Consider the following 23,336-nt stretch of genomic DNA (forward strand, 5'->3'; position numbering starts at 1 on the left):
TAACTTGCGTTCTGCTAGCAGGTGCGCCTGTAGGAATTTAAATGTACCTTTTACCAGGCAAGCAGATGCATGCTTCTGTGGCTCGGTCGATAAACAGACGTACTTGCGATCCAATGATTCTCGGTTCAAGTCGCGGTGGTTGCTATCAGTATTCTTTTTTTATTGCCTTTCTCATATAGAAAGGTTATGCAATCACTGTGAAAACCGACTTTTGAACCGAGGCCCGGAGGGCCGAGTGTCATATACCATTCGACTCAGTTCGTCGAGTACGCAAAATGTCTGTGTGTGTATGTATGTGTGTGTGTGTGTGTGTGTGTGTGTGTGTGTGTGTGTGTGTGTGTGTGTGTGTGTGTGTGTGTGTGTGTATGTGTGTGTGTGTGTGTGTGTGTGTGTGTGTGTGTGTGTGTGTGTGTGTGTGTGTGTGTGTGTGTGTGTGTGTGTGTGTGTGTGTGTGTGTATGTGTATGTGTGTGTGTGTATGTAACGTTTTTTTGCACTAACTTTATGGGGTAAAATGTGCAAAAAAATGAAAATATGTGTTCTAACTTTTTTCATAGATGGCGCGACCGATTTTCACTAACTTAGGTTCAAATGAAAGGTCCTGTGGTTCCATACGAAATTCCTGATTTTCATCCGGATCCGACTTCCGGATCCGGAAATATAGGGTAAAGTGTGTTAAAAATTTTATACCATCACTGAAAAGAGCGAAAAACCGTAAAAAGTTTTCTAAATCGACCTCAAATCTTTTACAATTGATAGTTTTTATCAGTAGACAGTCAAACAAATCTATTTCGATTATTCTTTTAAGAATCGAAGAAAAATAATTTTGAAGAATACCACAGTATTATATAGGTATGATAGTATGATTGATATGAGAAAGGCATCATTACACCACTAGGTGGATTAAAACAGGTTTTTCAATGAATTTTATGTCATGAAGCTTTAGACACAATTTTAAATGTTCTTCCACGTGAATTTGCGTGAACTGCGACGCTCAATTTATGTGCATCTAATAAGATGTAAAATTTTTTAAGTGTGTAGTATTAAACAGATCAAGTAAAATGTCAGTTTGGAGCCTGGTTGTTGAAATTCTACTGAATAGATTTCATGCAGTGAGTCTTTAGAAGTTGAATATATTTTTCAAACTGGTATAAGTCAGAGCAAAACAAGAAATATAGACAAAAGTATTGGACAAATTTGACAGCTAGGTAGCAATGACAACACCTCTACTCCAAGGAGATGGGTAATGAAAAGATCCAGTAAAACTGCTTTTTATAGAAATAAATAGGAATGATAGGATAAACCGACTTAGTTTAGCTTTTAAAGACTGTCCCAGAAAGTATGGACGCAACCAAAAACCGCTGCCATTTCGCAATGGTTCAGAATCTGTCAATTTTTATGGCTGCGTCCTGTTGTTTACACTCTTCTCTAACCACTTGGGCAGTTGTTTATTCGTTTTCATTAGTTTGTTTCGAAATGCGTGGACTTTTAGCACAAAAACGTCAAAAAATTGTGTACAAATGGTGCACAGAACGCGGACTGTCACTGAGAAAGATAGCAAAAAATGAAAGGAGTAAGTGAAAAAGTCGTGCGAAATGCAATCAAGAAATTCGGTGAGGATAAACCGAAAACGGGACGAAAAAAAGGTCCTGCTAACCCTCAGTTGGATAAACGTATACTGAAGGCGTTCGAGCAAAGGAAGGAGGTTTCAGTTCGGGATGTGGCCAGTGGACACTACGAAGTCAAATGTTCTTCGTGTTAAAGAACATTAGAATCTTCGAACCCATAAGAAGCAGAAACAATCAAAACGTAGTCCGAAACAAGAAGCATCGATCAGGCCGAGGGTTCGAAAGCTGTACAATACGATTCTTGCTGGAAATTTGAACTGCATAATCATGGACGACGAAACCTACGTGAAACTCGATTACAAATCCTTGCCGGGACCACAATATTATACGGTGCGAGAAGGGCAAGTGTTAAACCAGTCCGAGACATCGATTGAAGTCGAAAAATGTGGTAAGAAAGCTATGGTCTGGCAAGCAATTTATAGCTGCGGTAAGATTTCGAAACCCTTCATCACCACTGCTTCAATGAACAGCGAAATATACATCAAGGAAAGTTTACAAAAGCGACTTCTACCCATGATTCAAGGCCACAAGGATGCTGTTGTTTTCTGGTTAGATATTATCAGTATATCGAATAAAAATTGAATATCTAACACTTGTGAATTATTTACAGCGAAATCAAAGTGTCTTGCACTGGCCCTTAATGTTTTCTCTACGTCAATTATTCAGTTTTGTAATTGTTCTGACGCATTAATATTGAAGGTGATTCGAAGTATTCTCATCAAAGTTCATTTTTCCGGCTTACCCAAAGCTAGGTGCTATGGCTTAAGAGAAACAACTCCTGTAAAGGGAGTTTTTAGTTTCTTCATTTCGATCGTGGATTAAAAAGAACTATGGATTGCATAATCTGCACTTTTTGTGTAGCTATTATTTAAATCAAAATTTTATGTAAAAATATCGAGTTCTTCCTGAGATATGGTGGGTTATGTTATTTCCGCACATGTAAATGGTGTGCAATGTGGTGTCTTTAGTTTTTGTCTGGTTTTTTTAGTTTGTTTTACAGTTTTACAGATTTGTACCAAAACTACAATAAAAGTAGACAAAATTTTCATAGTTCTTCTTCAAATTTGTTTGAGGTAAAGTTTTTTTTTGCAATTTTTCGATTCGAACCGCGTTAATCCGATACAAAAGTTGTTGAAATCGGCCAAGCTGTTTTTAGTTATCGTGCATACCAGTTTGAAAAACATGCCCCACTTTGAGCAAACATATCTCCGATATTTTTACATAAAATTCATACTGTATCAGTCTCCAGTAAAGAATAATAATTACATAAAAATTAAAGTTCATGCAACCAAGTGCAAGTTTTTTTAATCCACGCTTAAAATAAAGGAAATAAAAATAAAGTTTACAGAAAAATCTCACCTTAATGGAATCAGAACGAGCGGAAGCAAAATGGTCGCTTCACTGAAGTCCGATTCAAATGAATTATCATGTTTCGAAAAATATCGAGAACAACTTTTTTTTATGGGCAGGAAGATATTAAAACCAACATTGACCTGCTCCGATTTTGGATGAAACGTTGCACATATCTTCAGTATGGCGAATGTGTTTAGAAAGAGCGATAGTATTTTTGCGAACACTAGTTTCGAAACCGGACTTGGGGAATTTTAATTGTATGAAAACAGGTTGTAGGAAATCAATTGGGCACTCTAAAAATACACACTGAAATTTAGTGTTAGTGTTGGTTATTTTCATTAATATTACCTGCAAATTGTCTCAGCTTGAGCATATCTATTTTTGAGATAGACAGTAATCGCATTGACTTCAATAGTTTGTTATAATCACAAGACTCTTATTATACACCCAAACCTCCGTTTACGAACACTTTTTATACGTTACCTTTTTTTACGTAACTCTTTTTACAAACCAAATCTCAAATAACGCAATCTTTTTTTGCGAACCAAATCCCAAATAACGCTACTTCCGGTCAATAGACGGAAGTGATCATCTTGGATTCAGAACGATCACAAACATCGTTTTTATGGCACCACATCAAATCCATTTCGAAAATACCCATACTGCAAGGGTTTTCAAGGAATACCAAGAAACCAAAAGCCGTCATTTTAAATTTCAGAACCACCTCGAACATCGTTTTCCGACATCTGCTTATCAATCTCGTTCTTTTTATAATTTTTTCGTGATATTAACAGTTTCCGGCCCACACGATTCGAAAAAAGTGGCGCAATTCAACAAAATTCTTTGAAAAAAATGTCTAAATGTTCCCAAAAAGGGCTAAATCTAGGGCAAATTTATTGCTTTGGAAATTTCGCAAATGCACGTAAATTAAGTCAGAAGTCACTTCTACATGTTTGAAAAAGCTCTTATGATATTTGAGTTACTTATTGGTGTTAACAATAAGTTAAAAATTTACAATTAATTTAAGTTTGCTAGACAATAGAGTCACCTAAAGAAAAGTTTTTTTTTAATTAATATCAGTACCTAGCGAGAAAACAGAAATAAACGGGACACGTATATGTGACTTCTATCATCAATTAAACTACACTGAATCTGTGCTGTGTTTTGTTGTCTTGTTGGTAGAACGACTTCCCCGGATAGAGACAGCTTCATTTTTACAAATGTATTGATTTAACCATTTATTTCGTCAAGTAAATGTAAACTACACATAAATTAAATGTCAAACTACTTCTCTACCACATATTAGATAATCTACTACGACAAAGCTGCGATTTAATTTGATTTTTGGACATAATAAAGTCTAGTTGTTCGCAGTATTGATTTTAATGATGCATTATTCGGTTGACAGAATTAGTTTTTGAATTATTAGCTATAACATATTATTATTAAAATAATTTTTGGACTCGTAAATCACAGATGTGTTATTCAAAGTATTGTCCGTCGCTAGTGACAACTTTCTCCCATCTTTTCGGCAATTTTCGGATCTCGGTTCGAAAAAAGGAGTCCTCTTTTGACGCTATCCATGAAGCAATCCATCTTTCCAACTCTTCGAAGGATTGAAAATGTTTATCTGCCAGGCCGTGTGCCATCGAACGGAATAGGTGGAAGTCAGAAGGAGCGACATCAGGGGAATACGGCTAGTGGGGCAAGACTTCCCATTTCAGCGTTTCCTGGTACTTTTTGACCACTTTGGCGACGTGAGGCCGAGCATTGTCGTGAGGTGGAGGATGACTTTGTCATGTCGCTCTTGATATTGTGGCCGCTTTTCTTTCAGCGCGCGACTAAGGCGCATCAGTTGCGTTCGGTAGCGATCTCCTGTGATGGTTTCACCCGGTTTTAAGAGCTCGTAGTAAATCACACCGAGCTGATCCCACCAAATACAAATCATAACCTTGGCGCCGTGAATATTCGGTTTTGCCTTCGACGAAGTAGCATGCCCGGGCTTTTCTCATGATTTTCTGCGTTTAGGATTATCGTATCGAACCCACTTTTTATCACCGGTTACGATTCGATGTAAAAACCCCTTACGATTTTGTCTTTGAAGCAGCTGCTAACATACAAATAGACGGCGCTCGATGTCCCTCGGTTTCAACTCGTACGTCACCCAGTTTCCTTCTTTCTGAATCATGCCCAGGGCCTTGAGACGTTTTGAAATGGCTTGCTGATCCATTCCCAATCACAATAATTTTTCGAACTGTGTGTTTTCTTGTTATGAATTTCTAATACTAAAAGAAATTAGAGTGACGGTTTTAAGTTTCCTTTTTTCGGTAAATTTTCTGAACATTGAACCGAAACTTTTTTTCAGTGTGTATAATACCAATTCGATTTCCTACAACTTCTCAGTGCCCTCGGCATCGTAGAACGAAAGTAATATGCCTTAATAAATATATCTTAAAACAAAAAAATTCTTCACTTGCAAGCAAAAATATAACCACCTTTCCTAAGAATTAGTTTCGAGTCAAGTTCGTATGGTTAAGAATGGTTAAGAATGAGTCAAGTTCGTCTCTGCATCCGTGCAAAAAAAAAAATGTTTGCTACACAGAAAATGTGCGCCAATTTTTTTCCGAATCGAAGCGTATGAAGCCTGACGATTTTCTACTCATTTATGAAATTATTTTAAATAAAAAAAAAACTATTTTATTGCGCAACAAACTAGGGCTTTAAGCAGAAGTTTGTCTACATAGATGAAAATAGTTTGTGAATTTACATCAATTTTCATGCACATATTTGGAGCAGGCAATTGAATAGAAAGTTATTTTACAGCTCTAAGCGTTTCTTTAAATATACTTGTCTTGTTTAGTTTTACATCGATCTTGGGTTTAAATCGAATTTTCGATTCAACTTATGTCTATTTGATCATACTATTGATTTACATGTCGTGACAATTTTAATATTTTTTCTGTGTAGGTTTTTCTCGATTTTCCGGACTTTCCCAAACCTATTTTAAAGTATGACAAGTCTTTTCGCTATTTGGTCGGAAAAATACTCTTGGCAAATTGAAATTCGGCAAACTACAAAACTGCTTTCGACAAAACTACTCTCGGTCAAATTACTTACGGAAAAAATACTTTCGCTAAAATTATCAGGTGTACAACTTTGCTTCCGCCGTTTTCCGATAGGTGGTGTGTACAGTGCCTAACGAATTGTCATCGCCGTTTCAGCGATAGTTGTTCTTGTTTTCGTATTATTCACGCTCGAAAATGTCTGATTATGTGCCCAATTCTCGCCATTTGCGGGAACTTTTACTTTTCTGTTACAATTCGAAAAAATGCAACTGAAGCGCATCGAATGCTTTCAGAAACTTACGGTGATGCTGCTATGAGTAAAAGAACGTGTCGGGAATGATTTCAACGTTTTAAAAATGGTGATTTCGATGTCGAAGACAAACATGGTGGTGGAAGAGAAAAAACCTTCAAAGATGAATAACAATTTACTACGAGCTCTTAAAACCGGGTGAAACCATCAACATTTTCAATCCTTCGAAGAGTTGGAAAAATGGATTGCTTCATGGATAGCATCAAAAAAGGACTCCTTTTTTCGAGCCGAGATCCGAAAATTTCCGGAAAGATGGGACAAAGTTGTCGCTAGCGACGGACAATACTTTGAATAATACATCTGTAAGCACTTTTTCGCAATAAAGCATTAAATTTTGGAAAAAAAACGGCGGAAGCAAAGTTGTACACCTAATACTTTCAGCGAAGTTGCAATTGGTGGAATGACTTTCTGTACGAGCCAATTTCAGGAGGCACTATATTGATAATCGAATTTTATATACTGCTTTAATTGGTAGATATATTTTCTGATAAATTAATTGAAAGTTCCGAAAACGAACATCGAATGCTTTCGGAGATAAAGTTCTTTGTATTTGAAGCGCATTTTCTAGATATTTTATAGAGAAGAGAGTGAACCTCCAAAGTACACAAAAAGTTTTTTTTTACATTTTATATTCAATATAAATAAAAAAACCGACTATTATTTTCTATTTTGGTTTTATAAAAACTGTTTTCCTTATCTTCAAACATATAGCTACAGATACTTCAAAAGTATTGTTCCTATCTGTTTCGGTTGCTGTACGATAAAATGAAGCAAATGGAAAACGTGCTGTTTGAGTCATTAGAATCAGTAACCTGAGTGTAGTCTACTTCAGTCATTCTATCAACGACTAGGTGCTTCAGAATGTTTTGAAACTTAAAAAAAACAAATGGTTTTAATATATTCTGTTTTCTTCATTGGCCTTATATTTCTATATCATAACGTTTCCAGCAGAGATACAACTTGATACGTAAATGAACAAGCCTATGATTTATGGCTCGCATAACGTATCTGATTAAAAAGAATAACATAACAAACGGCTACCCTAAGGTGTGCATAATCATAAATCATCTGTCTAAAACATTTCCTCCTACTTTGCAATGGTTCTGGTAAAACCACGTGGAGATGCTATCCCACCGGGAAAAAAATTCCACGGCGAAAGATTTCACCGTAAGATGGCAATTCGTTTCTTTTTTTCTATCTCCCATTCACGAATGGATTACTTCCGATCTTCCGGTGCGATCAGAGGGCTCCGGTTTTTTTTCTACTGGTGCTTCGACACACTCTTTAACCCTTCGGCTGTGCTCCTTTCGTAAACTAAACATTAGCTTAACCATTTAGCTCAGAAAAAAAACGTGAAAAAATGATGATCCACTCGGCTCAGAAGAGCCGACTCATCTTGAGGCCTGCACCGAACTCCCTCTGGTCTTACAGAGCACTTACGTGTGTTAGTGACCAATTTCCGCTCCATAAGCTCCAATCAGAAGGTGAACCATCGCAGTGTGGACTAGAAGGTGATCGACCAGCAGCCGTGCAGCAGGAAAAAAAAGCGTAAGCTCTCCATCAATGATTAATATTCATCACTAATAAATCAACAGCGGTCGAAAGAGCCAGAACATCCTTCGGAATGAAATTGACGACCGGTCGAAGTTTACTGATTCATTCATAAATTGTCGTGGAGCGCGCGAGCCACAAATGAGTTAACCAAGAGCCCCCGAAGAAACATAGCTCAAACCAAAAAAAAAACCCTTTTCGCAGATCGGATCTTGGAGATATCACGTGAGATTGTTGCGGATGAAGCAAAAAAAAAACACACTTTGGTTCACCTTGGACCGTACAATTATGTACTAGTCTTCGAGTGTATGTGGTCGAAGGTGTATGTCTGTTGCATCGTCGTTTAGAGCTGGGCTACAATTTCTGGGAACGAAGATCGGTGAGGTTGATTCCGCTTTCGTCGGCCAACCAAGCAGGCAAAAAAAACGGAACGAAAAAAAAACACGAAGATCGATGATGGTATTCTGGATCTTCTAAACTTTTCGAGTAGGTCCATTAATCTTCGCTTTAGCCATTTCGGGAGCGTTCGAACTGGCAGATTGGGTGTAGGCTTTCAGGGTGATATGCAGTGGGAGATGGATAGTAGTGGGCTCTATTTTGTGGGAGAATGTGTTCACCAGGAAAGCGAGGAAGGTGAACTTGCTGAAATTTATTTTGTTGTTTCGAGACTAATTCTACACATGTAAAACAACATTACCATACGCTGGTAACTGTTAGAGAACTCCATGACCACATCCACCGCTGGTGAAACGGTTGATAAGCTCTAAAAATAATACTGGAATTAGAAGTATAAAAAACCAATGCTTGAAAGTATCGTGTCCGACCTTCAAACACAACAATCATTCTCCAGTTAGCGAATACCGTCCCGATCGTGATCTTTGCTTTGACTGGGACCTTCTGCTCAGCATCCGTCTTTTCTTTGCATCTATTTTTTATATCTCCCTCTTGAGAATCTACTTATTTGTTCGGGGAAGTATCTCTCCGAACCTACAGACAAGCGGCTTAAAAGATGTACGCACGAAGATCGGTTTTTGTGTGTCCCTTCCCAGTCTGTAGCCGTTTTTGTGCTGTATTTTCTTTCATCTTTGGAACCTTCATGCGCCATATGCTGTTCCTGCCGAGACCCGGTAAGTGTATATCTTGTTAAATGGTCGATGTGAGTTCTTCTTTCCAAAAAAAAATAAAAAATAACAACATCGGATCAAATTCTACAGAACTGGATGATTTTAGTTGGGAACAATTAGACTGATTTCATCAACGAAAAAAGTGTAAACTCGATCAACTCGCGATTCAATTGCACCGTCCTACGCAGCAATCGAAACTCGATCCCGAATTCTATCGAGCGGGAGACAGACGGCGTGGCCGACCGCGGAACAATCGAAACCCTTCTTCTCTGCGACGAACGGGAGCGATTAAAATTCACACTTGTTTGTTTATTTACAATCCAGCCGGGTTGATGCCGACATGCCCGCCCGGCACTGATGATCGACGACGGGCCGCGGCGATAGGGAAATTAAAACAAACACAGTTGGATCCATACGGATCAGCACATTCCGTCTGTTTGCCCTGTGAAGCCGATTACTGCTGCCTGCCGTCGATCGCTCGGGCTCATCCAATTCCAGTAGATGCAATGCACATGTGACACATGAAAAAGTGGGATTCAGATTTTAATAAAATGCCAATTTGTTTGAATCTGCTACGATTATTTGCTGCCATAGCTAGCAGTAATCGTTGGCACTTTGTTCTAGCTCTTCTTTAACAAGTTTTGTTTTTTTTTGCTAGCCTTCCCAGTTCTGTTCGCGTTGCCACATGCGGGATCTGACATTATCGAAATAGATAAAGATGCGCCAGTTGTTCTTGCCATTAGTGCCGAAAGTTGCCCCGGCCCTAGCAGCTGTCGGTGAACGATGTTGCCGACAACCAATCTAAGACATGAATTATTACTGATGAAGTGATTCAAATGCTCGGTGGTAAATCACAGCAATTATGAGTGCACTATTCTTGTGATTGCGTTCATCGTCCATGGATCCGCAATAATTATAACGGATAGTGAAGTTACAAAAAAGTATTAGTTAGTGTTGGGCTTCGAATAAGGTTTCGAGTGATTTTCGAAAGATGGCGTCAGTACCCAATTAGCAAATGTAACTTATTGAAATTTAATGAGGTTCTACAATTGTTTTAGAATTGATTTTTTATGTTTGATATGTTCAGAAAGATTTTTTAATATATTAAAACCTGATAAGTTTTACAATATTACCGAACAAATTACTATAGAAGTACATCTAAAACAATTGTGCAGCAAATCACCAACTTGCCCAAGTTGCACTAGCAGTTATAGAAGCTCTGCAAAAATTTTCACATCGTCATGTAAAAACAAAGCAACAAAAACAATTGTTCAACTTATCAAAAAATTTCCAAATGACTGTTATAATTGTATCGGAATCAATATATGCCTAAATGGCTCTATATCTCGAGTGAAGAAAAAAAAGTGAATTTATGCTCTCCGCAAGACAAAACATGATAAGCCGAATTGAAAACCACGCAATTACTCGTATAGTTTCGGCTGCATCATAAAATTTTAGGTCAGTGTGTGCATTTTTCTTCATTTTTAGAGAAACAATTCGAAACTTGTAAATAAGTTGTACCAGATTTATCTGCTTGAAATGAAAGTAAAACTTACCGACATGAGAATATTATCATAAAAGTTTCAGAAATACAGCATTACATACGCATTGAAAACAAAAATCAAATCAAATAGTTTGTATTCGGTTTTCATCTCGCGAAAAAACGAACAGACCTGACATCACTTTTCAAATATATTAAACAAAATGTTAGGTTCATCATAGTTATATATTACCGCTTGAGCAACTTGTTATTGCAACTAAAGCACATGGGCTCACCAAAATAATACCCACAGTGCGTATCACAAATGTCGGGTTCACGAAGATGAATGACTATACCGTATTGTTGTTTAAGTCAACTAGTTTGATAAAAATAAAAACAAAAATTTCTCTTTTCAATATTTACATGTTTATATTTCCTTTTATTCAGGCAAAATATATTATTACGTTGGGTGAACCATTTTCTTTTCAACACACTGTTACCCTCGATGCCATATTGGAAGTATTGAAGAAAAATTCATTTAAAGATTTTTCAGATTAATTGAAACATCAATATGATTAAAATCATCTGAAAAGGTGTATGAATGTTTAATAACTTTTTTATATGCAAAATTTAAATTTTAAATAAATTTCTTTATTATCGCCTTCAAAGTACTCTCCTCCTGCGGCAATACATGCATGCCAACGCTTGATCCAATTTTCCATACAAGTTTTATAGGCCGCCGAAGGTATGGTTTTTAGTTCACGTAGCGAATTCTCTTTCATGGTCTCTATGGTCTCAAAACGCGTTCCCCGCAATGGCAATTTGAGTCTGGGGAAGAGGAAAAAGTCACACGGGGCCATATCTGGAGAGTACGGTGTTTGGTTGATGATATTGGTCACTATCTGCGTTGGAAATCATCTCTTTGGCCACATCAACACGACGCTGTTTTTGAATGAAATTCAGCTTTTTTGGCACCAGCCGAGAAGCGACGCGTTTCAAACCCAAAAACATCTGTTAAAATGTGTTCGGCTGATCCATAAGAGATGCCCAACAACACAGCAATCTCTCTAATCGGTACAGAACGATTTTGCAACACGATTTGATTCGCCGATTCAATGTTTTCTTCATTAACAGATGTTGTTGGGCGGCAAGTGATCTCATCATGATCCAAGCTTCTACGACCACCTTTGAAGCGTTTATACCACTCGTATGCCTGTGTTTTTCCTAGACACGATTCACCAAAGGCCTTTTCTAACATTTTCAACGTTTCGGAACACTTAAATCAATTTGCAACACAAAATTTGATGCACGCACGTTGTTCTAAATTTTCATCCATTATAAAAATCGCCACACGAAAATTTTTCAACTTCTTTGTATAGACGCCAAACAAAAACTAATCGTACGAGATGCATCAAAATTTGACAGAATGTGTATAAAAGTGTTGCCAACGTTGAGAGAATAAAAAAGAGAAACCGATTGGACACGCACGGGAATTTTAAAATGAAAATTCCGGTTCTTTTTTGATCATAAGGTACATATTTTAAACACTCTCTCGATCATATTCATTGAAAAGAATAGATTGTTGTTTTTACAGAAATTGATGTGCAATCATCAATACACGTATATTTCAAAGGCGCTTGAAAATTTCAGGTGTACGAAGACATGTTACACCATAAAAATGCAGTTCGTTGTTGATTTTCTATTTACTAAAACATAAAAGATCAATTCTACAATATGTAGTATTATCATTTATTTATGTGCAGAATATTTTTAAAGTTCTATGTGTGTGTTACGAGCAGTTGTATAGAAAATCACATGTGAAACTTATCCATTTGAAATTATGTTTGCTATGTTTTTGTTAAAATCAATTCAATTCTTGTTTAAATTACGTAGTAGTCCATGAGTTTCACTGTTGTTTTTTCGCTGTTTTAATTGCTGCATTTGTAATGGGATCGATGCATAAGTTTTTGCATCAGTTACACAACAATTGTGAATAAATGTTCGTAACAACAGAAGAACTAAAAGATATGTTGAACAACAAAGAAAAATTGCGATTTTTCCCATAACATAACAGTTACTAGAATAGTAATATAAACTGATTTGATAAATTGCAAAATCAGTAGAAAAATACAGGACAGCAATTTAACGTGCTACTTGGGTAGTGGGATTGAAAACCTGTTTTAATCCACCTAGTGGTGGTATGATATCTTTCTCATATAATTCATGTTTTCATTGATTTTCAAGCCTTTTCAATTTTAACCAGTTTTAACTCAAGTTAATTCTCCGTTTTTTTTGCATTTTCGCTCTGAACACGTCTCACTCTGTTGTTCCAGAACCGGAAGTCAGATCCGAACAAAAGACAAAAGCGGTGTATTTTTATAGACGCAGGCCCTTTCATTTAAGCCTAAGTATGTGAAAATCGACTCAGCTGTCTCTGAGAAAATGGAGAGAGTTCCGTTTTTGACCACTATTTCCAGTACTTCCGGAATTGGGAGCTGGGAACCTGTATTGCTTAAATCAGTTTGTTTCGTCAGCAACATTTATATGTGAAACAATTTTGGGCGAAATTTTGAATGTTTCTATATTTTTTTACTATCGCTCTTTATGGCAGGTTGCAATTTCAAACACACTACCCTGTATTTCCGGAACCGGAAACCGGGTCTGGAAAAAATTCTACATCAACTTATGGAAATATAATACTTTCCATTTGAATCTGAGTTGGCGAGAATTGGTCTGAGAAATTAAAATGATTTCCGGTTCGGAGCACACTAGCACTTTTCAGGAACCAGGAACCATCAACTGTGTGCCCAAAATCGTGGTATTTGCTCATCAACTAACCAGACCTATCCAACTGAAGAAATATATGGTATAATTGAAAGTATTTGGCTAGATTTTTTAGTGTCATGCGTAAAAACACTCTCCTGAAAACCGAATTTTTATACTTATCAGCCTATAATTCCGGAACCGGAAGTCGTATCTAGATGAAATTCGGTAGGGTTATGAAATATTGTAAAACCTTTCATTTGAACCTAAGCTTGTGAAAATTGATCGTGCGGTCTTTGAGAACATTGAGTGCACTTTTTTAATTCATTTTGCACATTTTACCACGTAACTCCGAAACTGGAAGTCCGATTCAGATGAAATTCAATCGCGGGTTCTAGGACTATGAGACCTTTAATTCGAATCTGAGTTGATGAAAATCGGTTATGCGATTCGTGAGAAAATTGAGTGCATTTTTTGCACATTTTACGGCGTTACTCCCGAACCGGAAGTTCAATCCGGGTAAAATTCAATAGTAGGACCAAGAGACCATTTCATTTGAATCTTAGTTTGTTTACATACACGGACATTTGCTCAGTTCGTCGGGCTTCGGTTGAAAAGACAGTTATTTTTTATTTTTACCTTTCTCATATAGAAAGGTTATGCAATCACTTGAAAAATCAAGGAGGGCCAAATGTCATATACCATTCGACTCAGTTCATCGAGCTGAGCAATGTCTCTGTGTGTATGTATGTGTGTATGTGTATGTGTCAAACAACAACAATGTACTTTTTGTATAGCATGAAAACATTAGCATGCCAGTTTAGAAATTCATTCCATCGAAGGGAAATACGAACGAATTTCCATTAGTTCTAAATTTTCCGGTATTCTAGATCTTGGGTTCAAAACACCGAACAATTTTTTGCATATTCTGAAATAGCATACTTTCGAAAATATTTGTGCGATATATCATCCAGAACGGAACACTACTGAGCAAACATTATGAATGTTACTAGTGATATGAGATATGAGTCAAACATACATCAGCTTTCAAGCAGACGTGTAAATTTACATCTTGCAGCATTTAAAAATATGCCAGAATGCGTTAAACAGGACATTTTTTATAGCTGTTAATGAAATGTATTTAAAAATTCCGCACTTTGGCATTTTAGTATCCCTCGATATCTTCATTGTGATTTTTTGTAAACAGATTCTTTTTCAATTTATACATAAAAATTGAAAAACCCTTTGGTCCGAATTATCATTAACTATCATAGTTGCATTTATAATTATTGCGATTGATAAAACTTTGAATAAAACTGATCCTTGTAAAGAACCAAATATTAAGATGGTATTTGCTTACAAATAAATATTTTTCCTAGAAATAATATCGTAAATTATAATGTATAAAGACATGCAAGTAAAAATGAAGAACATTTTATATTTGAAGCGAAATCGGTTTCCACATTGATCTTCAAGGCTTCAAGTTTTCCCATTAGGATCGATATTTTCGACAACAAGTCACAAGCTCCATTTTCTACCGAAATCATCTTTAACGATAAACACCGACGACGACGAAGAGCCCCAGTATTATAGAGCAAGAAAAAAGTATGCGCTAGGCAAGTTATGCTCAGCAAAATAAATAAAATGAGCGAACTGGCATTTGACAAAATGCCTGTTTTGGGTAAATTGATTCATTCGGTGAAATGAGCCAATGCCGTTGGAGAATACCTGAAGAGAAATGGTATTTTCCAAAGAGGAAATGATTTCTTTGATGAAGTTGTAATCGAACAAAACAAGGATAAATGAAGAATAATCTTTACTTTTATTCCTAAAATAGGAATCTTTGGTGTTTTTTTATTTTGCATGGATAGTTCAAACATACACATTCACTTTTTTGGGATATCGGATTGATTTGCAACGCCCTATGTTTAAGCTGATGATTTCGCCTCTATAAGGAAAAAAAGTAATTAATCTTGTAAATATAAATGAACATTGAGATAAGACAGTTCGGTCCCTATTATTTATGCACGGTTGCGAACAGAATGAAACCAACTAACAAGTATAAATCTGTCGATCTTCTGAAAAGATAAAATTTGTTCAACGCCCCAACCTACCATCGTTGAACGCTCAGTCGAACCAGACGGTATCCCTTTTGATTCCGTAAATATTCTGCCTAATTAGCATTTTTATAGCTTCATACGAGCGATGCATTGAGTCTTAAAATTTGAAGTATGCTAACGCATCCATATTTCAAGAAGCCACTATTCGGGCCGTTTTTAAAACTCCCCAACCAAGAAGGCATCCCATTATTTTGTTATTCATATTTAAATAAGCCACTCGTTTGGACAGCAGCCGCACGGCACCTTTCCATTCAATTCGTTTCCTACGTTTATGACTTTTGCGCACGTTAATGCGCTTCAATCTATGGGAGCTTACCACTTCTACTTCCTGAATGCCACTGCGTTGGGCCCCCAAAAACTGGCACGTCGTTCGCGCGGATATGAGCAGTAATTAAAGTAACGCCTCACTCACCTGGAAAGATACACAATAAAAAAGAATTAGACTTTTAGTTGAAAGTGTAGAAACTGTGCAATGGCACCTATAGTATACCTATCTTATATTAAGAAAATTCAGAAATAAATTTCAAGCTTCGCGCACACCCCAAACCCCATCACGACCGAAAACGCAAATAAGGTGCTAGTTTGATGGCATTTCCCTGTTTCATAACGGTACGCGAAATTATGGGTACTCGGTGAACAAAAACGAAAAGAGCCAACAATCCAGAAGACTGAAATTAGTGATCGTATTTAAATAGCCATTAATCATTAGGCTGCTGTTGCTACTGGATTCAACGATGCCCTGCATGTCAAGCAGGATGCTCACGGTACCCGTTTATGGTCGAACGGGTCCCTAACACAGGGACAGGCGCTCCAGAAAAGGCACAAGAACCTGTTGGTGCTGCTGCTTCAACTGGTGCTGAGGATGATGATGATGACAACAACGATGATGATGGTGATGATGGTGATGGAGATATGTGAGCCCAAGCTACCAAAAACGGCAAGAATCGATCTCTCCTTTCGCCCGGTTAGTGGCAGACTGAACCCGATGAACCGAACATTAAATTTGCCATATAACTGGTTGTTGTTACACCGAGCAGCGGGGACCAATATGGGCAAAATGAAAGGAACTCTCTTGGATAATGCTCGGCGATAGCGGTTTTGGCGGTTGCTTTTTGCCGCTCGCTTGGGGCTATCTTGTTGCGACCTGGCTGTCTCGTCCGATTCGGGCTGATTGAGGACATAACGTATTTATAAGGAATGAAATATGAGCGGTTTGCAACGCAGGATTTCGTCGAAATTGGCTTCAACTTCAACTTCAACTGTGGTTTTCGAGAATTTAACATTTAAGCTCAAGTTTGGTGGATGTTTACACCGCCGGTTCGTCGTTTAATGTACACACAAAAGCCATTGGGTGTCACATTTCGGATGGTTTTAATCGGAATTGTTTCTGATCTGATCGAGGTCGATTGACAAAATGGAAACATTCGTTTGAAAACGGGACCGCAAATCATCTCGGGTTGCCATCTGCACGCAGGCCCACCCGGCAGTGTCGCAGCTACAAGAAGCTGCCGGACCGCAGTACGGGTCACGATTCTTGACTATGCCTATGATTTAATTCGCTATGACTCAAAATACGCATTAGCTTAGCTTTACATTTAATCCATACCCAAGGAAAGTCAGGTTGATACTCGGTAGATGTAAAGATACACAGTAAAAACCTGTTTTAATCCACCTAGTGGTGTAATGATGCCTTTCTCATGTATATAATATTGTGGTATTCTATTCAAAATTTTTCTTTTCGATTTTTGAAAGAAACCAATAGGTTGTTTGTGTATAACATACAAGATAAAACAGAATGATTGCGTAGGTCATCCTTAAGAAAACGAATTGGGCTCCGGAACCGGAAGTTGAATCCGAATGAAATTCAGTAATTCCGTATGGGACCACAAGACCTTTCATTTCAATCTAAGTTTGTGGAAATCGGTCCAACCATCGCTGAGAAAAGTGAGTGAGATACATTTTTATATATTTGACCACTAGCCATCTCCGAGAAAACCTAGTGAGATTAATTGACACATACACACACACACACACATTGCTCAGCTCGAAGAACTGAGTCGAATGGTATATGACACTTTTCGATAGTCGGTTTTTCAAGTGATTGGATAACCTTTCTATATGAGAAATGCAAAAATATAAAAGTTACTGGTGACGCAAATCTACATATGACACAAGTCATTATCACGTAATCCGTAAAATGACTGATTTTTACAAGAATGATTAAGGTAAACTGAAGTCTTTTTATGCGAATTTACGTACCGCATAAAAAAACCGCATAGCTCTGAAAATTCGCATGAAAAAACCCATAAAAAAAGACTTTAGTGTATGTGTCAAACTTAACCCACATTTCAAGCAGACGCGTGAATTTGTATGTTTTTGCCTTAAAAATATGACAGAATGAATTAAATATGTGTTAAATCGACTGTAGAAATGAGTCATTGATGATGCTCGTAATTTCTTAATTTAACGGTCTCAGAGCACGTAAATTTACACGATATTTTTCTAGGTGTGTAGGATTGCGGAAAAAGAACATGTTTTATGCAGAAACATTTTAATCTTACTTAACATTTTTCATACACCGCAAGCCAACATCCACAAGCTACACGCAAAATTTGATATATTTTCGTTTCTATCGTTCGCCCGGTAAAGACATATGACATCATTTTTTTTTTTTTTTTGTTTCAATTATAGAGGCTTTAACATTAATGTCATTCGCCTCTTCGGGCCAGAAAAACTTTCTGACCCTATGTGCGGGGTTGGGAATCGAACCCAGGCGGGCTGCGTGAAAGGCATCGACTTACCCATCACGCTATACCCGTCCCCATATGACATCATGAAATCTGTGCTTTTAGCCTTTGCTAACAGCACCCTCCCCAGATTTATGCAGAATGTGGATCAGCATCCTGCTCTCGAGGGATCGACCAGTTGGATGACGAGGTCGGTCTAGTGATGCCGGCTGGAGGGTAACTTCCGGTTCACTGGCGCATCGACGACCCAAAACTGATGCTACGTCGCGGAACTACTCGACTACTCACCGCCAAAAGATCTAGTCTACACCGACGGAGGGTTCCCCGACGAGGGAAGTCCTCCCAAACCGACGCTTACGGTACGCATCTACGACCCGACCGAGAGGATGGCTAAGTCGATCCAATGATTCCGTTTGGAGCGTGACTTCCGGTTCACTGGCGCTCAGACGATCCTAGCAGTACCACGCGACGATCTACTCATCTAGCTTCTAGTTGTTAGCTGCAGCTGGTGTACCTTGTTCTATACGGGATACTGATGGTTTCGTTGAGGAGGATGCTTCATTGTTGTTGATGACTGTCACCGATGTGCTGAGTATGTTTGAGGTTGGTTAGAAGGAAGTACCGTTGTCCTTTGGTGTAATGTCTTTTTGTCCAGTTTATCACAAGACTTTTTTGACAATATTGACATGTAGCCATCAGATTGTCATAGATAGAAAGTGATTTGCACGGAACCCTTGTATTCTGGCCGAAAATCACATAAGAAAGTATAGCCTTTTCCAAGCGCATGCGTAACAAACGTACGACATTAAGATTACCGGGGAAAAAGTTCTTCCATACTTCCTTTTCGGTGGAAAAAATCTCTACGTACTGGGAAAAAATTTCGCGAATAAAAGGATCGGAGACGCTTTAGGGTAGATCATGTACACGCACTTCTATAGCACTATCTTCCATATAAACTGGTATGTTGTGTTTGATGTTTTCATGCTCCATATAGTGCACGTTTTTAATTGCATCCAACTCTTCATAAAACTGGATGTAAACAACATTATTTGTCTTATTGCATTGAATTAAAGGCACACGTTTAATATCAAAATTCATTTGATAACTTGCTTCTTCAAGTTCTCGTATCGAAGGTCGAATTTTGCACTGACTGAAGTCAAAAACAATTGTATTCTTTCGTATTGGCTGCGGTAGCTTTTGTTCGTTTGGTTCACTCATTTCGAGATCGTTCTCTTGTTCACTACACAATACTGTACTTGGTTTCTGCTGTTCCGAACGTAAGCGGTTTTATTTTCATCGACTGACTTGGATGAGATGTGAAAGCGAACTGATAACGAGCTTATGATGATGATAACCAGAAAGTATTCACATGTCTGTTCGTACGGCATTTCAGGAAAGACATTAATAAGTGTTTTGCAAGTAGCATTAGCTTTACGTCTGTTTAGCGATTTTTGTGGAACCACAAGGTGTCATTTGCAGTTTCACATAAACTGTTAATGCACTGTTGTGTCGAAAAATAAACGTGAGTATATGGTACTAAAAGCTCCTAAATGACAACAAAATAAAAAATATTGAAAAATAGTCAGACATGAAGTTTAGTTTCCCATTTATAATTTTTTAAATAAAATAGTTCTTTCTTACATGCCTATAGTTATTACGTCTAGTTTTCTGTTCTCAAATTCACAGGCACTGAAAATTAATCGTGTTTCGTATCACATCATCAATGTAGTGTGTTGTTACGCCGAAGCTCATCTGACAGTGTTTCAAGTACTAAGAGTGCCAGTTTTGATCAAGAATGTCACTACACACAAGGATTAATTCACCATAATAAAAATACTGCGTCTTTTTGGTTGTAACATCACGTTTCAAAAAACCATTGCTATTATGTAAATTTGCAAACAAGCGTCGTTAAGCATTTAGTTAAGTTAACAGGTCGAAATTCATGCCAATTAAAGAGGGTTTGCTCATGGCGTTGACACTGTTGACTCATCACTTTGATTGAAAAAAGTGCTACTGAATCCTATTGAATTCTTATTGAAGTGTATCCATTGGTCGAGAGAACGATTATTCAAACTATCTAAAAAATAAGGGCTGTAAAGAACGCACAGGTTTATCAAAAAATTCGAAGAAGTCCAATTCCAAAGATTTTTGAATGAAAACAATGCCCAATCTCAAAATACAAATGGCAGAAAAGTTTAACGTTATTCGCCAAGCTTTTTCTGATCATCTACGCGATATGATTCTGAAGGTAGGAAATGGGTTCTTCGTGAGCTGAATGATAGACATCATGAAAAGCGAAAAACGGTGAGCAAAATTTTGCTTTCTCGGCAAAAGGTGACGGCATGAGTCGGATCATGACGGAAGATAAAAAATAATAAAACATAGTACGAATTTTTTGCTTTAATCAGTACTCAAGTACGACTGCAGCGTGAGATATTAAATCACAATTATTATATGGCATTTCTGCTATCGCATCACAATGATCACAATTTCCGACATATCACGGAAAGATATCTCTATTCAATTGCAGCTGGGCGAGAGATGCATCCGAGGTGGTAACCCTAAAATCAACACACCCGGAGCTCGGTTATGGTCGGTCGGACAAGTGAAGAACAAATTCAGCTGGTCAGCGTTATGTATGCCAATTGTTTGTCATTCGAATCAAACAAAAACTATCGATTCCAAGCTCACCTCAGATAAGGCGTATAGGCAAATAGCGGCCAGCTAGTTTCCAACTTGATCGAATACAACACCACTGGTTGGTTCCCACCGCATTCTCGAAGTCCCCGAACACCACAAACAGTCAACCGCACAAGTGATAATTACAACTAACTTCCGTTTTTCGTCATTACCGATCAGTGTCAATGGTCGAGGTGTTCAAATCATAGCCCTCATTGCGGCTGTGGCTGCATCGCAGCAACCATTGCCATGAGCACAAACAACGAAGTATGACAGCCACATCCCGAATGAGTGCGTTTCTTTCAGCAGGCACAGACAACCTCAAGCATCGATCCATCATCCGACGCTGTGAGAATTAAAAAAAATATCCATCATACTCCACTATTACATTGGTAGGTATTATTGTTTTTTCTTCTGTCTACGACTGCCAGTAGAGCAACCCAACAACATCCTTCCGGTTACAGCAGTAGCAAACAGGATCTCCTTAATGAACAACACGCACCCCTTCCGGACTATTCAAATGAGCTCTTCGGCAGCCCTTCAGTGTCAAGCACATGACAGCACAGATGAATCGGAAATTAATTGAGCAACTCAATTCATAGGAGGATCCACCATAGAAAAACTTCTGATCAATCCATCAAAATTTGTTCCTCTTTAGCATCCGAAAGTACACAAACCACTCCAGCAACCCTTCTTGTTTGTTATAATAATTCATGTTCCTTTTGTCAATGATCCACCCCTTTTTCTCGGAACCACTCGAAAAGCGGAGCGAAAAAAAAATTCACTGCACTGTTCTTCAGAGGGAATAAATCACCGTCACTTCTCAGCGAGTATGCTGCCATCTTCCAGCCAGAGTGTCATTCCACGAAGGCAGCTTGAAACAGCGATGAAGCAATTTCTACGGAGGGATCTGCCGACGAAAGTAGCCAAATATCCTGCTAACCATCCTTCTCAACCGCATCAGCCGTCTTGAAAGAATCATTAAAAATCGTATATAAAAATGATGTCGCCGATGCGGACAAGTTTCTCACAGTCGCCGTCGCTCTGCCGAGCGGGAGCTGGGACATCATCGGAAGGCTGCAGTAATTTTAATTGTCTCAATTATGACGAAAGTTATGAGCTGGGAACGTGTGGTACGATGGGAACCGCGCTTGGAGACCCGGAGCTAGCTGATTGAATGCCAGGCTGGAGCAATCGTTTTTCGGACAGATCGATTGGAGCTGGGATTCTTTTCAATATTTGTTTCATTTTTTTTCCGTTTTGGCTTCGATCTCGGAAGCGAAGGCAATCAATCGCTCTTATTGGCTGCTACTCGTTGTTGCCGCCCATTATAGTGAACCCCTGGCGGAATCGGCCTGGATTGGACAATAAATCAGATATGCCTTTTGCAACCAAACGCTGGTGATAAATTTGTCTCGAGTTGCGATCGTTTCAGTTTGATTAAGGGGTTAGTTTGCCGTGTCAGGTTTAACAGTAGCACTGATTGGTAGATTAAATAAGTCGCATTTGCGCTATCATCCGGAGTTTAATTTCATCTTAAAACTTCAATATACGGAACAGATTATGAAAATACAACTTTAATTATCTGATTTGTATTTATAACAACGATCGCAAAATCAAAGATAGCTAGGATTCGAGCGAATCACATCCGATCGAAAAAAAACCAAACAATTCTTTTTATTTTTATAAACACAGTTCGAAAAAATCTTGTGATTTTACATCTTATAAAATGTACATAAATGAAGACCATACAAATTTTCATTGTCCTAGCTTCGGCTGGACATATACTAAAATTGGAACGATACAGAGAAGATTAGCATGGCCCCTGCGCAAGGAAATAAATTTTCATTCAAGAACATGTAAAATTTTGTGATTTGAAAATTACATGGCTTGAATTCGAACGAAATAAAAAACAAAAGATCGATAGCAACTGCGCGATTTGAACCGAGAAACATTAGATCACCAAGTAAGTCAGTTTATTCGACTGAACCACTGAAGCACATACCTGCTTGGCTGGTAAACGGTGCATACAAATTCAAACAGTCGCACTTGCTAGCTCAGAGCTTGTAAAATTCTGTGCGAATGGAATATTGCATAATTTGAAAAATTAAGTAGTTGTGAATTGTATCGTTTGTAGAATTCTGCCACCTGTAAAATTCATGTTTTTTCTATAATTTTAATACATTTTTTGGAAGCATCATCATACAGTTGGATAAAAAAGTGAAGTTATCGTGGGACGCAAATTTTTTTTCAATAGAATTGTGGTGTTCGTAAAACTGCTAACCATCGTAACCTTCCCTCCCCCTTAATGATTTTGCCAAACTCGTTGACTGAACTAATTGACGAGTGGAACGTTTCTATCAATTCATTTTGCGTTCTACTGATTGATCAAGATGCTTGTTTCTATTTGATACGGCACTTTAATTAAGAAATATTAGTAGTTAGGTTCAGCGGTCATGCGCATGAAACTTGGAATGGGACCTCATTTGGTTACTTCCAGATTTTCGTTATGCTCTA

The 23,336-nt window shown here is 37.9% G+C and overlaps 1 protein-coding gene, 1 long non-coding RNA gene and 1 other non-coding gene across 3 annotated transcripts in view; 2 read left to right on the top strand and 1 right to left on the bottom strand.

The window, feature by feature from the left end:
• Positions 1-23,336, bottom strand: part of LOC131430655 (epidermal growth factor receptor) — a 295,688-nt gene that overhangs the window by 196,567 nt on the left and 75,785 nt on the right. The window lies entirely within an intron of this gene.
• On the top strand, positions 21,056-21,852 carry LOC131430656 (uncharacterized). The gene is made up of 3 exons (XR_009229550.1): positions 21,056-21,211; positions 21,284-21,486; positions 21,584-21,852. It is a non-coding gene; the product is annotated as an uncharacterized LOC131430656 (long non-coding RNA).
• LOC131433393 (U6 spliceosomal RNA) lies at positions 22,583-22,690 on the top strand. Its single transcript, XR_009230194.1, has one exon. It is a non-coding gene; the product is annotated as a U6 spliceosomal RNA (small nuclear RNA).

This window comes from Malaya genurostris, chromosome 2 (genome assembly GCF_030247185.1).
Source record: "Malaya genurostris strain Urasoe2022 chromosome 2, Malgen_1.1, whole genome shotgun sequence".
Lineage (NCBI taxonomy): Eukaryota > Metazoa > Arthropoda > Insecta > Diptera > Culicidae > Malaya > Malaya genurostris.